Consider the following 7,046-nt stretch of genomic DNA (forward strand, 5'->3'; position numbering starts at 1 on the left):
TGAAGACCAGAGAACTGCCGTCAATAAACTTGGTTAACTCTTGGTTAAGCTTTTCGGGTCGACGCAGTCGGAGTTAAAAGTGTGGGCAACGAATTCGCACGTAACACTGTGGAACAGCGAAACAGTCGGTAGGACGGCGAAAATCCTATGGGGAGATCCAGATCGTGAGAAGACGTGGCTGTTACTGAAAGGAACTAAGAAGAAGGACCGTTTAGCTTTCGGTATCATAACGGGACACATTGGAGTACGAGCTCACATATGCAAAATCGGTGCGGCAAGTGATAGCATGTGTAGGGCGAGCGGTGAAGATGATGAGACGTTGGAGCATTTCCTTTGTCATTGCCCGGCTTTCGCGGCTAACAGTTACCGGCACAATACCAGAGATGAACCAACTTAGGGGCGTAGCATGGAAAACAATTAGGGGTTTTGTAAGTAGCAGATTAGATTTTTTTTCGAGGTTACCTTTTTATTATATCCTCTACCAAAAGATGGGGTTACACTAATTTCGTCATTCTGTTTGTAACACCTCGAAATATGCGTCTAAGACCCCATAAATTATATATATTCTTGATCGTCGTGACATTTTAAGTCGAACTAGCCATGTCCGTCCGTCTGTCGAAAGCACGCTAACTTTTGAAGGAGAAGAGCTAGCCGCTTGAAATTTTGCACAATTACTTTTTATTGGTGTAAGTCGGTTGGGATTGTCAATGGGCTATATCGGTCCACGTTTTGATATAGCTGCAATATAAACCGATCTGAAATCTTGACTTCTTGAGCCGTTAGGGGGCACAGATCTTATCCGATTTGGCTGAAATTTTGCATGAGGTGTTTCATTATGACTTCCAACAACCTGATATAGCTGTCATATAAACCTATCTGGGGTCTTGACTTCTTAAGCATCTAGAGTGCGCAATCCCTATCCGATTTGGCTAAAATTTTGCACGTCGTGTTCTGTTATGATTTCCAACAACTGTGGTTTGAATAGTTCAAATCGGTCCATAACCTGATATAGCTGCCATATAAACCGATGTGGGGTCTTGATTTCTTCAGCCACTATAGGACGCAACTATTATCTGATTTGGATGAAATTTTGTCTGAGGTGTTTTGTTATAAATTTCAACAGCTGTGCTAAGAATAGTTCAAATCGGTCCATAACCTGATATAGCTGCCATATAAGCCGATATGGGATCTCGACTTCTTGAGCCTCTAGAGGTCGCTATTATTATCCGATTTGGGTGAAATTTTGTACAACGCCTTCTCTCATGACCTTTAACAAACGTGTCGAATATGGCATGAATCGGTTTATAGACTAATACAGCTCCCCTATAAACAGATCTCCCTATTTTACTTCTTCAGTCCCTAAAGTGCGCAATTGTTACTAGATTTGGCTGAAGTTTTACACAATGACTTAGCTTAGCAATTAGACTTAGACTAGACTAGACTTAACAATTCTTTTATTTTATCCTTTGTGGCAAGAGCTCGACAAATACGATCCATGGTGGAGGGTATATAAAATTCGGCCCGGCCGAACTTAGCACGCTTTTACTTGTTTTTTTTTTTTTTTATTCAGAGCACTCAACAAGCCGGGGTGGGGGTGGATCCGTACCCTCTGTTCAATCTAACCCAACTTAACCTATGTATTTACTTAAAAAAAGGAGAAGTCATTGTACAAAATTATATCCAAATCGGATAAAAATTGCGCCCTTTAGGGGCTCAAGAGGTCAAATAGATTGATCCGTTTATATGGGAGCTACATCCTAATCTGAACCGATGTTGTCCATTTTCAATCTATAATGACGTATATCAATAAGAAGTATCTTTGCAATTGTTCAAGTGGCTGAAATACAAAAAAAAATAATTTTTATACCCTCCACTATAGGATGGGGGTATACTAATTTCGTCATTATATTTGTAACTACTCGAAATATTCATCTGAGACCCCATAAAGTATATATATTTTTGATCGTCGTGACATTTTATGTCGATCTAGCCATGTCCGTCCGTCGGTGCGTCTCTCTGTCGAAAGCACACTAACTTTCGAGGGAGTAAAGCTAGCCGCTTGAAATTTTGCACAAATACTTCTTATTAGTGTAGGTCAGTTGGGATTGTAAATGGGCCACATCGGTCCATGTTTTGATATAGCTGCCATATATACCGATCTTGGGTCTTGACTTCTTGAGTCTCTAGAGGGCGCAATTCTGTTCCAATTAGAAACAGTGGTGTTTTGGTATCACTTCCAACAACTGTGCTAAGTGTGGTTCAAATCGGTCCATAACCTGATATAGCTGCCATATAAACCGATCTTGAGTCTTGACTTCTTGAGCCTCTAGAGTGCGCAATTCTTATCGATTGGAATGAAATTTCGCACGACGGTTTTTTGTTATGATATCCAACAACTGTGCCAAGTATGGTTCAAATCGGTCCATAAGCTCATATAGCTGTCATATAAACCGATCTTGGGTCTTGACTTCATGAGTCTCTAGAGGGCGCAATTCTGTTCCAATTAGACTGAAATTTTGCACGTGGTGTTTTGGTATCACTTCCAACAACTGTGCTAAGTGTGGTTCAAATCGGTCCATAACCTAATATAGCTACCATATAAACCGATTTTGAGTCTTGACTTTTTGAGCCTCTAGAGTGCGCAATTCTTATCGATTGGAATGAAATTTAGCACGACGTGTTTTGTTATGATATCCAACAACTGTGCCAAGTATGGTTCAAATCAGTCCATAACCTCATATAGCTGCCATGTAAACCGATTTTGAGTCTTGACTTTTTGAGCCTCGAGAGGGCGCAATACCTATCCGATTTGAATGACATTTTGCACGACGTATTTTGTTATGATATCCAACAATTGTGCCAAGTATGGTTCGAATCGGTTCATAACCTGCTATAGCTGTCAGATCTAGGGACTTGACTTCTTGAGCTTCTAGAGGGCACAATTCCTATCCGATTTGGCTGAAATTTTGCATGACGTATTTTATTCTTGTTTTCAACAACTGTCTCAAATAAGGTTCAAATCGGTCCATAGCCTGATATAGCTGCCATATAAATTGATCTGGGATCTTGACTTCCTCTAGAAGTCGCAATTATTATCGGATTTGCCGATATTTCGTACGACGGATCCTCTCTTGACCATCAACATACGTATTTATTATGGTCTGAATCGGTCTATAGCCTGATACAGCTCCCAAATAAATCGATCTCTCTTTTTTACTTCTTGAGCCCCCAAAGGGCGCAATTCTTATTCGAATTGGCAGATATTTTACACAGGTCTCCAACATATAATTTAATTGTGGTCCAAACCGGACCATATCTTAATATCGCTCTAATAGCAGAGCAAATCTTTTCTTACATTTTTTTTTGCCTATGAAGAGATGCCGGGAAAAGAACTCGACAAATGCGATCCATGGTGGAGCGTATCTAATCTGAACTAAAGCAAGTAAGAGCGTGCTAAGTTCGGCCGGGCCGAATCTTATATACCCTCCACCATGGATCGCATTTGTGGAGCTCTTGCCACGGTATCTCTTTTTAGGCAAACAAAGGATACAAGTAAAGAATTGCTATGTTATTGGAACAATATCAAGATATCGTTCATTTCGAACCATAATTGCACTGAATATTGAAAACCGTAGTAGAAGTCATTGTGTAAAATTTCAGCCAAATCTAGCAAGAATTGCGCACTTTAGGTGCTGAAGAAGTAAAATAGGGAGATTGGTTTATAGGGGAGCTGCATTAGGCTATAAACCGAATCATGCCATTTCCCACACGTATGTTTAAGGTCATAAGAGAAGCCGTTGTACAAAATTTCAGCTAAATCGGATAATAATTGCGCCCTTTAGTGGCTCAAGAATTCAAGACCCAAGATCGATTTACATGGCAGCTATATCAGGTTATGGACCGATTTGAACTACTCTTGGCACAGTTGTTGAAAGTTATAACAAAACACCTCATGCTAAATTTCAGCCAAATCGGATAATAATTGCGTCCTCTAGAGGCTCAAGAAGTCAAGACCCCAAATCGGTTTATATGGCAGCTTTATCAGGTTATGGACCGATTTGAACTTTTCTTACTACAGTTATTGGAAGTCATAACAAAACACGATATGCAATATTTCAGCCAAATCGGAAAGGAATTGCTCCCTGTAGAGGCTCAAGAATTCAAGACCCCAGATCGAGTTATATGGCAGCCATATCAGGTTATGGACCGATTTGAACTACTCTTAGCACAGTTGTTGAAAGTCATAACAAAACACCTCATGCTAAATTTCAGCCAAATCGGATAAGAATTGTGCCCTCTAACGGCTTAAGAAGTCAAGATCTCAGATCTGTTTATATGGCAGCTATATCAAAACGTGGACCGATATAGCCCATTTACAATCCCAACTGACCTACACTAATAAGAAGTATTTGTGCAAAATTTCAAGCGGTTAGCTTTACTCCTTCGAAAGTTAGCGTGCTTTCGACAGACGGACGGACGGACGAACAGACAGACAGACGGACGGACATGGCTAGTTTGACTTAAAATGTCATGTCGATCAAGAATGTATATACTTTATGGGGTCTTAGGCGAATATTTCGAGGAGTTCCAAACAGAATGACGAAATTAGTATACCCTCATCCTATGGTGGAGGGTATAAAAATTATTAGCAAAGCAAAAGAAAATTATCCTAAGTGCCACAAGTTGCGGCGCTAAATCGGTAATTTCGCCCATAGTGTGCAAATTCAAAATTCACTAGTTCTGGGTGCCGTGCCACAGAGCATTATAGAGCAGACGAGTTTGCGAGACTACAAACTATCTTACAAATTTCAGGGTAACTGGAATCTGTGGGTGAGCATCGGTGTCAGGGAAGGACAAGAAAAAAAAGTTATTTAATTTTCACATTATTATGTTTACAAACAAATTTGATTCATTCTATCAAATAATTTAATTTTTAGTCACGGAGAGAATTTAAGAAATTTGAGAAGAGTAAATCGCACACACAATCTTACTTTTATTTTGTTCATCTCTGATCTGTGGTAACGGGAAGAGAGACGAGACTTCAGAACGAGGAAAACGTCTAACCTAATCTATATAGTTGTTATTCCTATAGACAATTTTTCATCTGAGCTTATGAATTTCCAATAAATAAACATAGAACAAGCAAGGAAAGGCAAAAGTCGGGCGGTGCCGACTATATTATACCCTACACCTACTTTATAAGTGGAAAGTGGGAGCTATGTATATCTAATTCTGAATAGAGCTTGATGGACTTCGATGGAGGTTTTCAGATGGGTTATTGAATCTGTCTCAAATTTCGAGCAAATGTGTTCCAAATTGTAAATACTACGCCTTTATATGTGCAAATAGGGCGACAAATATATATGTGTAAATGTGAACCGATTTTTATAAAATTTAACGAAAATGTCTACAGTTATAATTTTGACATGACAATGGATTAACAAAAGATAACAATTTTGCAAATTACTCAAAATCGGACGAACAACTATATGCAAATATGAACCGATTTCGGCGACAACTACCTTAGATAATGTGGTAGTTGTCGAGGAAAGCGTTGTGCAAAATTTTGGGAATATTTCGCTTGTAGTGGCTGTGGAAGTGAAAATCGGGCGAACATTGTATATGGGAGCCGTAACTATATCTAAACCGGTTTCTATGAAATTCGTCATAAGAAAATCTTTTTTCAAATTCAAATTTTGAGAGAATCGGTTAACAAATGCCTACATTATTGCAATATTATGCCAAATCGGACAACCATATATATATATATATATATATATATGGGAGGTATATCTAAATCTGAACCGATTTTTTTCCAATTTAAATTGGCTTGGCTGAAAAAAATGTCTGTAAGGAATTCGAGATGATCGGAAAATCGCGACCTTTACTTTGAACACAAATTAGCATGGAAATACAGACAGACGGATAAAGCTAAATCGAACCAATGATTCTGATTCGTTCGGTATACCTAAAAATGGGTCTACCTTTCCTCCTTCTTGGTGTTACAGACAAATGCACTGTTGTGGTGTAGAGTATAAAAACTGCCTTTCATTTAGGTGTGACCCAATTTTCTAGTTTTTGATTGAATGCCAATGGTTACAGACGTATGGAAATGGTTTGCCAATGATAATGCAAGCTTTTCTTTCAGTTAACAACAGTTTTCATAGATAAATGCTTCCAATTTCTTGTCTTTAAACTTTTCCGGATCACCTGGAATATTTTTATGTATCGAAATACAAACTTTCTGCGATCTGCGACAGCCGGGGGCGGTTTTTGTGTTCAGAAATACTTTCTCCAGGTATTTAATGGCTGCCTGGCTGTCTGAGAAGATATTTATGTCAATCGTCGTAATGACATAATATCTTAGCCATTCCACCACCTCCTTAATTACAAGGATCTCTGCTTGCTACACACTGCAGTGGTCGAGTAACCTTTTCGCTATGACCAGGTCTAGATCTTTAGAGTATACCCCAAAGCCCACCTGGTCGATTAGTTTGGAACCATCCGTATAGAAGTCTATGTAACTTCTGTTACCAGGGATATCGTAGTTCCAATCGGTTCTATCAGGAATAGTAGTCATTTTTATTAAAAAGCGGCTCAGGTAGGGTGTAATCCACACTGCCTGAAACATCGGATATTGTATCAAGGATAACCCAGTGTCCCTAGCCGCCACATGACCAATGAGAAAGCTCCTTTAACCTCAAGGCAGTGGTCGTTGCAATTTCGGTAGTCACAATGTCTGGAGGCATAAGATGTAGCATTAAATTCAGTGCATCAGATGTTGTCGTCTTCAGTGCGGCTGCAATGCAAAGACAAAGAAGCCATCCTTTGGATCCGGTTAAGTGTTGAGCAGTAGGTGGATTTTTGAAGCGGCGTCCACCAGAGCACAACACCATATAGCATAATAGGTCTGACAATTACAGTATATACCCAATGCATGGCACGCGGTCTAAATCCTCAACTTTTGCCAATGGCTCTCTTGCAGGTGTATAGGTTCAATTGAAATTCAATTTCCTGTCCAGCAAAACACCCAGGTATTTTGCGCT

Source organism: Stomoxys calcitrans, chromosome 3 (genome assembly GCF_963082655.1).
Source record: "Stomoxys calcitrans chromosome 3, idStoCalc2.1, whole genome shotgun sequence".
Lineage (NCBI taxonomy): Eukaryota > Metazoa > Arthropoda > Insecta > Diptera > Muscidae > Stomoxys > Stomoxys calcitrans.